Source organism: Varroa jacobsoni, unplaced genomic scaffold, assembly GCF_002532875.2.
Source record: "Varroa jacobsoni isolate VJ856 unplaced genomic scaffold, vjacob_1.0 scaffold_1322, whole genome shotgun sequence".
Classification (NCBI taxonomy): domain Eukaryota; kingdom Metazoa; phylum Arthropoda; class Arachnida; order Mesostigmata; family Varroidae; genus Varroa; species Varroa jacobsoni.
In genome coordinates, this window is record NW_019214224.1 from 241409 (window position 1) to 252966 (window position 11558).

Below are 11558 nucleotides of genomic sequence, written 5' to 3' on the forward strand. Positions count from 1 at the left end.
AGAACTACCGTAAACTCTTAGTTCTTCCCAGCCACTGTTGCTACAGCTCGTAGTGTACGGACACGAAATAGTTTTTCGCAGCCGAAAAGACATCCCACAGACGCTGCCAGAAACGCAGTCGTTGGCAGCGTCGTCGATGCAATTTAGCGGAGAGAAAGAAGCTCCTCAATGTAGGAAAAGAAAGTTCTTCGTTCGCACTAAGCTGTCGGTTTTCTTACAGGCCCTGTCATAGTGACCGTATTTACATTCCATTCTACACAGTGACGGATGGGGTACAATGTGGTACCGTCGTCACAAATAGACATCAAGAGCAGCTTGCAAGACGTGCCAGCAAGGATCTTAGCAAGGAGTATAGCTGTTCAACCAGTCATCGCGCCGATAGGAAAAGAGGCACTGACGGAACAACATTTCATGTTACGCTGGTTACGTTTGTAGATGTAAAACTAGGTTACTTAAATAGGGTGGCCAGGAATGGAAGCTGAATGTTAGCTTGAAGTCGACTTTGTAGATAGCTTTCTTGGTCATCATTCATACAGACACACTGCACCGCAGCGTAAATCTAGGTAAATCTGAGTGAATTGCATATCCGACTACTTATCATTCACATCGATACTTCAGGGTTAGTGAAATAATTTCACAAACATGCGGACCCTTACAACTGTTAATCGTAGTTAATGTCGTTAACCAGCTTCGGTAGGTGATACCGGGTTCGGCGGCTGTACTCTACGCTACGATAGTTCACGGCATAAGGTTATTATCGTGGAGTATATATATATACAAGTCTAGCGAAAGTAATAGTTTTGTTTGGAGGACCAGATCAATCGTTAGTCAAAGGTGCGTGATCCATAGATAGTCTCGCCATTGGTTCGACGCTTGACCGCTTAAAACGCTCGAGTTCACCTTATAACCCTCGGGAACCAGACGATTGCGGTGCTGGAAGACGCCCGTTTGTGGCAGCGACAAACAAATCTGATCGTCCGACGCCGTTGGCACAGTGATGGCATCAACAGCGCCAATGGAATCCGACATACTACCGTCCATCTGTTCGCTGCAAAACAATAGTTCCATCTGAGTATCCGGTGACGATTTGCATATACTATGAAGGTCCGCTCGCTATGCTATTGCCGCTTCCATATGCTGACTGATATCGATATCGCGACCATGTGTGGCATATAAGGGCGAACAAGTGAGCAAGATTTCTTTCGAAAGCAAGTGCTACCAGTTCGGGTGTACTAATTTAATCCAGCATCCGCTAATGACAGCAGAAACAAACACCAATAGCTGCTGACCAGCGGCAGGCAAGCGGGCGGGCGATCGGTCGGTCGGTCGGTCGGGTGCTCACAGACCTCTAAACCACCCGCAGCATTCGCAAACTAACAGAACGGCGATGTGGACGTCAGCTGCACACTGCTGCTAACGCTAAATGCTTTTGAGCCATCTAGAGACGATAGGTTGTGCCGATGTCGTCGCTGGCTAGCAGCTTTATACGTATTGCTTCTACCGTGGCTTATGTCCGCTGTAAGCTGATGTCCGACACGAACAAATGGCTGTGACACTGATACGTTGAGGAGATGGATTCATTCACCGGTGTCTGTAGAGTCATCGTCAGGGCTGCTATGCCAACAGATGCAGCTGGTCAACTGGCACGCCAATGACTGGCTAGAACGCAACAAAGGGCTGTACAGTAGCCGATAAACGGGAAGGTTTTCCGACAGGCTTGCTGGAGGTGGGCCAGACAGAACGAGTCGCAGTCCTGGAAATAGTAGTGGGTGGATATATTCCATGCTTGACACTTGAAACCTTGGTGATACCGAGCACGAAACTCTGACAAACGTTTCGATCAGACCGTCTTGGCGAACAGCTAACGGTTCCCCTTCGGCAATAGTCTCTGATGGCTTGAACAGAACCTTAACGCTATCACTATAGCGCGGGTTTCCGCGACAGATAATCTATTGCACGGATGCCGAACCTACGATGATGTAGACACATCTTGACGTCAGCCAGTGCTAGACAGTGGCAGAATGAGGAAAAACTATGACAAAGACGGTATTTCGAGCCGTACCTTCTAATTCGTTATATTATCATTGCTATCAACAACTGCCATTGCCCGAAGGCATTCATCGCGCAGCGGATGTGGGCAGTAGAATACAAACGCAGGGAGGCGTATGCGAAAATAGAGACAATTGCTGGTGCCATTCGTTGTTCAGACCATTTTTGTAACTGCAAAATTGTTTCGTTTTTTTCCATTGCAAATTTGCCATCCATTGAAACCAATATCAAACAACTGACCAGCGACCGCTTCTTATCAAATCTTCGTTCTGTTGAGTGATGATTGTTTACTGTTCGTTGTTTCGGGTTGCAGGTTTTGTGGCTTCTATCGCTAGTAAATAGCAACGTAACTGGATGACCGTTATTTCGAACCGAGTTATTAAGCGACCTGATGAGATTATATCGGGGCAACAAGCGTAATACCAGCCGCCACTACACGGATCAGATCTTAGCCAATAAAGACGATAGCCAGACTTCTCTTTTGACGCTACACCTTGGCTGTTGTGCTGTTTGAGTACTATGGTTTGTAACTAGTGTATCAAATTGGTGGCAAAAGGGCCCGGAGAGCATAAAATCATCGCATAACAACAAACACGAACTTCACTTTGGAATGAATACTGCAGATAAAACAAGCTTCGGATCAACTTCCGACCACTAGCACGCCCCTATTGCCATAAAAGCACCGGTAACGCGACATCCAATAGTGCTGTGCAAATGTATAGACAAACTCAAATAGGATATCACACAGCCCCACGAACGAGGTGACTACTTTTACTACTACTATTGAATAAAGTACCAGATGCCTTTTTTAGTAGTGTTGTTAGCGACCGACTTAAACCATTACAATATATGAACCAATTACTGGGAGCTGAATGGAAGACTAATAGCACTTCTGTAACAGGTGTCTAAGAGAAATTCGTATTTCCACTCGTCATACCATCATACATCAGTCAAACAAACTTACAAAATAGGAAATAACGCCCATTTTAAAGCAATGCGTGTCTAATATTGCGTGTGTTATCGTGTTACATCCGTCATAAAATGAACTGGCACCGACAATCGCTGAGCATCTGCCATTGGCCAAAACTAACAAGAATTGAACAAACGTATTGTAGTTGTTGTTGTTGTTGTTGAGTTACTATTATCATATCGAACATCTGGCTGCTGTTCGCTAGCTGGCGCTGGCTGAAATCCGCGGCCGTGGTAAAATTGCGTCACTAAGTTGGCACCGGGATTGTGTAAAGCGTTTTGCCCGCTGCTGTTGCTACCAGCGTGGACGCAACAATCGCCGTTTGGGTTAAGTCGAGGAGACACAGTTTGAATTCGACTGCAGCTGCCGCTGCTTATTACACTGACTGACGACTATCAACAAACAACAGATAACAGCTGACTGCTGAGTGTAGCTGGGGTAGCAACATCAACGACGTCAGTTCAGCTCTCGACGCCGCCGCCAGCGCCGCCGCCGCCGCCGCTGCCACGACGTCTCGGCGCTAGCAGTTAGTTATCGTGATTGCAGTAGCGAAACCTACGACACTAAGGTTACTGGTGGTACAAACAGTCCGTTCTAGTGAAGTTCATATAGAAACACTGTGGTAATGCCGCGGTACTGACACGTGCGTGTTTTTGCTGTTGGTTGAAAATCAACCGCCGAGAATGCGATCAGTACCAGTAAAGACATATCGCAAAGGACGAGACGAAAGGCTCCGAAAAAATTCGGTGTACGTATCCGCTAATGTGGAAGCACAGGTCATCCAGTCGAGTCGTTAACAGTTGCACTTGAGCGGAAGAAGCCAGGGCAGTGATACGAGTAGTTCTCGTCCACGAGTTGCTCGAAGGTAGGAAGCATATAGCCAGCCAGCCAGCCAGCCAGCTTACCAGCTCATTCGTAAGCGAAAGAGAAGGCGGCTACGCTGAAAATGTTATTGGCACGGCTCGCGCGAAGCTCCAGTCCCCAGCAGCGGCGAGTCAAGGCGAAACCGGATCAAGAACGTTGAAGACGACAGCTACGGCGGCGACAGCAGCCACGGCGTTGGCAATGAAGGCCGCGGTGGAAAACGCCTGAGCCGCGCGGACTGCGCTCACAAACAGTTCGGGAATCAGGAATCAGCCGACGAACCAAAATGACCACAATCGGTTACTCTACGTCGCCAGTTGCCGCTGGCATATCTAAATATTCCAGGATGAGGGAGTGGGAGAATAAAGGGCTATGGACGGCATCTGCTGAGGCCGCAATCGTCGGTTTTAGTGCTGGCTGGACTTGGCGTTGACGCCAGTAACCATCAACAGCCACACGATGGCCGCTCGCTGGCCAGCGACTCGCCCTCGGCGCCGCAGACTTTGACCGACGATTCATCATCATGCGACGCTGCCTTTTGGCACCGCTACTACAACGAGTCGACGCTGTTGCTTGCTTTTGCTCTTGGTTGAACAATATAACAACAGCCAGTGCTGCTGCTGCTGGCGCCACTCCTGGAAACGCTTATCCTACAGCCGCTATGATGGCCGCCGCTACCTTTTGCCATTTAGTGTGGTGGCGCCTGTGAGCCACAAGCCGAACGGTCGTGGCAAACCGGCGAGGGAAATGTCTGCAATCTAACGAGCCACGTTCATGTTCAGAACAGATTCGCTGTCGCAGCAGCGGCAACAAAACTGCTATTATGTACAAGTTATTGCACTCTATGACCACTTGTTACAGTTTCATAACAAAGTCCATCTAAGCACAACAAAAAATTATTTCTCTGAACACCAACACGATAGCAAGACGTCTGAAGCATTGAACACTTGTACCTTTTCCCTCCTGTCTTTTTTTTGAAACTGCTATGCACACGATTTATAACTGTGTCTATTATCAGTCACAGCTGGGCGTATTGTTATTACTGTTCGTGCTACATGAATGTATTGTATAATTATTAAGGGCCTCGTTACTTCGTCGTAGATAGCGCTGTCATTACTGCTGCTGCTGCTGCTGCTGTTGTTGTCGTCGTCGTCGTCGTCGTCAGCTCATTTAGGTAGCATGTCGTTACAATAACGTCGGTAAATGTGCGCCTCTCCTTATTGTTGCTACTGTTGCAACAGCCCGTACGCTTGCCACCATAAGCAACGACTAATGGTAAGCCAGCTGCTGCTAAGGTGGAGCTGGCCTCGAGGATGCCAGAGGACGCAAAACTGCCGACACACTGCGGACCAAAGAAGCAAGCGGATAAGAAACGAGCGCTTGCGTATGTGTCCGCGTCCATCTGTCAGACAGACAGCTACAGCCATACACAGGCCATCTCACAGATAGGACAGTGCTGAACAGCGACTAGGAGACGAACAGACACTGTCAATGAATGAACCAGCTGATTCGCCGCCGGTTTCATAAAAAGATCAGGTTAAAACGAAGTAGCTGATTAGCACAGTAGTTTTTTTTGTCAAGAAAACGACCGAAGCGACTATGGCGGTAACGACGGCAGCTGTTGTTCCAAACGATAGCACGAGACTTGTATTGCCGTTTCTTCGACGCTGTCGTGACAGCGCCGTCGATCACGCCGTTGCACACCGGTAGCGTCAGTCGCAGGAGACTGCAGTCCGGGAGTAACCTCTTGAATCGAAATAGCAGCAGGAGCAGAAGCAGTAGCAGCAGCAGCAACAACAACGACGACGAGATGAACAGCATCTGAAATCAGAAGAACCTGCCGTTGCTGCTGTCACGGCTCCAAACAACAACTATAGCACCGAGAACATCGCCGCCAATGACACGCTTCCCAAAAACTAGCCTTAAAATCTTCATGACAACAAAAGACAAGCGCTAGACTGGAATATCGCATTTATAGTATTAGGGCAATATTCGCTGGTCGGCATTGACCTTAGCATGAGAGAAACAGGAACGTTTATCTTTGTTACATCGATGAATAAAGGATACAACGGCATAATCTCGTTCCTCGTGTTCACGGCTAAGCTTCAACCTTCTCCGTCCTTCGCCCATAACTTAGGACACTTCATTTCTATCCGACAGTGACAAACTACCCGTTCGATAAAGAACGATAATATGTTGTTCATCAGCAATCTATAACAATTACTTGTAGAGCAATAGAGCAAATATGAAAATCCTGTTTTCAAGCGGAGGTAAACTAAATTAACAAATAGCCAAACCTCCACAGAAACGAAATTTATAGAAAATTTACGTAGCTTCTGCTTTTATGTAGTCAATGATAGCTGTATATTGCCGCTAGTATCATCGAACAATTTACACCAACAGAATACAATAACATTACCTACAATATACGAGTTTAGCTAGAATATGCATGATTTCAGTAGGTCTTATCAACAACAGGGTTGCACATTCGACTATGTACTTTGTCGACTAGTACATCAATGGCAAGCTGTTGGAATTTTTACAACACACAAACAGCAATTTGGAGGCTATTAGATTCGCGCGCAGTCAGCTTCACGAAGAACAAACACCTCATCTTAGAACAGTAACTCACTGTCTAAAAACATCTACCGCAACCGGTCTCAGCATCTCTTTAGCACAATGATCGTCCCGGTATTGTAGAGAAATCTGAATTACACTATCTACTATAAGACGACCTACAATTTTGCTAGAATGTTTCTAACGCTGTCGAAATCAACCCGGCGTCGTCGTCACAGTAAACACAGAGCAAATAACTGTTTGTGCTGTGCTTGCTGCTGGTCTCGATCACTCTTGCGAATGGCTGCCCATCTTCATAAATCCGTACGAGCCTTTGTCGCGACATATCTGTACGCATCTTATTAAATTCTGGTCATAGCCATTATGATCACAGTCGTCATCATCATCATCATCATCATCTTCGTCACTAGCGTGGCCGCCCATGAGCTATAAAACAACACAGTCAATTGAACACACCAGCCACCCGTTAATCGTAGCGTTCAACGGGGCCACACGCACAATAGCATTGTCGTATGCCGCTTTGGTGAATTGAAGTTAGCGGCAACTACTGCCTGGAAGGATATCTCTGCTAATTCATTGCGATAAGACATCAGTTAACAGCGGTAGCAACTATAATAATAGGAATGCTTAAGTGATAACGTTGACCAATACGGCACTGCCGCTACCGCTACCGCTATTCTAACATGCTGCTGCTGCTGCTGCATATCCACGAGCCCGGAGTTTTTTTTTCTGTTTAGTAGCTAGAGTACAACAGCCACCTATCCAATTCAACAATAATAATACAGCTCTTGGTTCGGTCTGCTCATGACGACAGGCTGAACAATTGCCGAACGCGGCTGCTGCGGCTAATGCCAGCATCTCGATGATGGCATGAATTAACTAGAAGAGCAGCAACAAGACCGTATTCAAAGAGGATAGTACACTGTGTTGCAGGTAGGCGAGCCGCTTACTACTGGCCCATTCACGTTAATTGTCAACGTGCAATAGATAGTGAGAAAAAGCTACTATCGCTACCGCTATTAAATCTACTACTATAGACACGACGATAGCTGCGGTTCAGCCTGTTCCAGACGGTCAGTCCCTTCTGTCTATCGCTGATCGACTGGAAGACATAGTACAAGCAGACACGCGGTCTGTCAATCCGCAACTGACTGCCTTGCCAGTAGCAGGCAGCAGTTATAAGTACGCAATTAAATGTCCGCGACCGATGATTGATAGGGGTCTAATGAAAGCAAACACTGATATAGCCGAATGCCACATTCTTCGTTGGCACCGGATGAAGGTTCGCAGTTACTGAAACGGCTCCAATTAATCGGAAACCGTTACAACAACTGCACCACAATAGCATTACCTGCTAGTGCACCAGGGAGGAAAAAGACGTACATCCATGTATATAATCGGCTACTGGAACCACCGCTACTAACAGAGCAGAGGTGTGTTCGTGGTAACCAGTTGAATGAGGAGATCGATCCGCGCACACAGATCTTTTTCATCAAATACAACCACCGACATTCACTTGCACAAATTATGCATTACTACTGCTGTTGCCGGTGTTGTTTTCTCCAATTCGCCGGTTTGCGCACTCACTGTGGCCGGAGATCGTCAAAAAGCTAAGTTTGTCAGCTTCGTACAAAGCTTTTTTATATCGTATCCTATGCTATGTAGAAGCCCAAACGTAAGCCACCACCTATAGCCTTCGATGGTCCCCTTCGCGCACAGCAGCAGGAACATTTGCGATACGTAGTCACTGCTAATAACTGGACAGCTGTACGGGGAATACCAATGATGGCATAAGCACGAACTGCTACAAACGTGGGTCGGTTTTAGCTGGGAGCGCGCGCGTCAAAGTCCTCAAAGTCCCTGTAACTGCTGTAACAACAACAACGACAAACTACTACTACTACTACTACTACTACTCCGGTAAGCGACAGATCGTCGGCCGGTGTCGCCCGTCGGTTCGTCGGCCGGTGTCGCCCGTTTTCAGCCGCTGTTGGCACAGAGAAAAACGCGTCTATATCGACAGCGTTTGCTTGCTAGCTGGCTGTGGTGTGTCCGACAATAGGCCATGTAACCAGCAGTAATTTAGCTGGAGGCTGACAGAGGCACTGGCATAACTGTTTCTGTCGCAATCGACGCGTCGCTCTTTCTCAGCTTGCCTCATGCATGCTGGCTGTTTCGACGACTGACTAGAATCAGAGTTGGGCCGGAAAGCTACGCTGCTGCGTCTGCGTCCCATACATTAGTTGTTGCTTCAAACACAACGCTATTTATCTTTTCCTGTGCGTGCTGCTGCTGTAGACTGTTATGCCTTGCCATGGATGTTGGCCTGGTCGTTTTGCTGTCGCCATCAGCCATTGCCTGCATCGTTGCCTTCGCTCATCGGCAACCAAATACGCAGATATGAAAGCGCCAGTGGGTGTTGCCAGATGTTGTCACGGCTACCTGGCGACGATGATGATGAAAGCGATTACCAGAAGCATGACGGAAAAATTATGCATCATCATAATAACAATACAATTAATATACAGATGGATAAACGATGTCACTGCTCATAGCAAGGAGGCGTTGTAAATCGGTCTGGGAATCTGGTGGCCATACTAGCAATGTAATTGACAATATCGGTAGTTCTCTTTAAAAAAATTTAGTAGAACACGCTAACACTTCCCTCCTTGGCTGTGGTCAAGTGGGACGGTAACCTCTTTTGTCTATAGCTGCCTCCATTGGTATTTCTATCGACTTAATCAAGGTTCGCATTATCCCATATAGTGGTACCGCTCACTGTATTTGCCTGAAAATAATATCCATCTACCTATGCACAATCTAGCTATCTATTTACCTATTTCGAATGCATTGGTATCACCATTTAACCATGTTAATATGCGACATTTTTGTACAGTTTGTTCGTCCGGCCGCGTCGGTCAACTAGCCAGTTCGCTACACAGTTTACTCCATAGGCAGCGAACAAAAGCATAAACGCCGAGAAGCCTGGGCTGCAATCCACAGTCAACAGGAAGAAGGGAACCAGGCAGGCAGGCAGGCAGGCAGGCAGCCAGCCAGGCAGGCAAGCTAATGTCGACAGCACCAGCTGAAACGAGGCACAAACACAAGCTGTCTGAACCTCGCTGCTAACGCCGCAGCCCATACGAGTAAGCTATACCATAGAATCCTGTTTTGAAAGATGTCGCCTGTGCAATCGACAAAGCATAGTCACGGCTACTACTGTCGCGACCGCCAACGCTATAGCAGGCCTAACTAACTCAGGTCAAGCCACCTAGCTCGCTGCCGACCATTCGAACTCCGCGTAATACCAACTGTGTGTAGACTATGTAGTTCGTAATTCGTTTCTTGTCTGCTGTGTATTTTCGTTGCTGTCGAGTCAATACGAAACAACAGTACCGCCAGCTCACGCTGTCGATGCTGCTGCTGCTGCTGGTTCGGCATAGAGCAGCAACTAATACTACTAGCAGCGTCATCGTCGTCGCCTATCTCCTGCTGCTGTCAAGCTAGCTAGCTAAGTTGGCTGTAATGGTAGTGCATACTAAACTGGGCCCTGATGATAGCAATGGTTGTTGCTAGCTCCCATTAACTGCTGTCTTTATCGACCCACGACTGGATATGCTGCTCTATGGCTGTTCGTCTTCTGCTATCGCTGCTACTGCCTTTCGTTGCTCGTAGCGTTATTTGGCTTGCTGGTTGCTGCCAGATGGGCCTTTCTAGCTCTGCTGCGAATCGAGGAGTCGTTCGCCTTTTGCTGCTTGGCCGTCACTTATTATCGACTCCGCTGGCTCGGTCGCTGTCTCAACTACAGGGTCGTTTAGCGGAAGGCGGCGCAGCTCTGCGTCAAAGGAGCAGAGTCCAGCAGCGGTGGGACAACGAATTGTCGTCGTCATGGCAACGCCCTCACCAGTCAGCGGGGGAAAGGACCACGTAGCGGGCCACTGGGGGACAACTCGCCACTCCATTAGGCCCAAGCGGGCCTCGCAGGAGGGCGCACACCCGTGGCAATGATGCTCGCTCGCCCTTCCACACGCGGTGTACCAGCTCAGCCCAGCACTCTGCGCCCCAGCGGACTAAGTTTCGCTGTCTAGCCACAACGCTTCACCTGGGCTGCTTCCGTCGCGCTATGTTTTGCCTTCCTTGGACTGGCTAGCTGGCCAGTTGGCCGTACTACATGGCTGCAGGCTTTCCTCCTACTCTTGCTCCTGGCAGTCAACGAGCAAAACTTGTGTTTCTTGACGATCGACTAGCAGATTCAGCACTTCGCGTGCATTTACCGATGGATCGTCGTTGGCCGGCGCTCGACTGGGTTGCCGAGAGCGGCCTCGGCGCTCCTGCATGCCGAGACTCACACACACGACTAGTGCTGCTCGAGCCTCTGTTGCTGTGTAAAGATCAGCGGCAGGATAGCAGACTATGGGCCGCCAGGCGAAGCTGCCACTATCGTTGCAGCTATAACCGACTAACTCAACCGACAGCGCTCGTAGCAGCAGCAGCCCGGAGCCTCTGGCCGACTCGCAGCGCCAACACATGCGCCGTCAGAAGCTTCGAGCAGAGTCAGACGAACACAACCGAGACGCCACTCGGCTGAGCTGGCGGCACGAGGCGGCGAAAGGCGGCGGGAGCCAGCTTCATTGTCCGCCACTCGCCGTTCGTTGGCCGGGCGGGTCCCGGCAAAGCAGCAGCGTAGTTGAAGAACCGAGCAGCTACTGGCAGCTCGCTTTCGGCAGTGGCAGCAGCAGCTATTAGGCGGCAGCCCGGCCATCCACCCCTAGTCAGGACCAAACATACCGCCGCCAGCGGCGGCAGCAGACGGCGCAAACACGACAACGCTGAGCAAAGCTGTTGTCTTCGCTGGTACGCCAGCCGAGGGTTACAGCGACACGGCTTATATTTGCTATACTTTTACCAACAGTACCACGATTGACCACCACGAGCGCTGCTGCTGCTATTATTACTGTTAGTAGTTTTTTTTAGCAGCATGAAGGGGTACTAATGCTATCAACGGTGTGTCGTCGCGGCTAGCAACTGACTGGTGCCGCTGTCGCTGGCGTTGAACGCAAACCGCGCAACATATACACAGTCAATAAGCTAACGCTGT

The 11558-nt window shown here is 48.8% G+C and overlaps 1 protein-coding gene across 2 annotated transcripts in view; it reads right to left on the reverse strand.

Moving 5' to 3' along the window:
* Positions 1-11558, reverse strand: part of LOC111268812 (uncharacterized) — a 31313-nt gene that overhangs the window by 15839 nt on the left and 3916 nt on the right. The gene's annotated exons all lie outside the window — the stretch shown is intronic.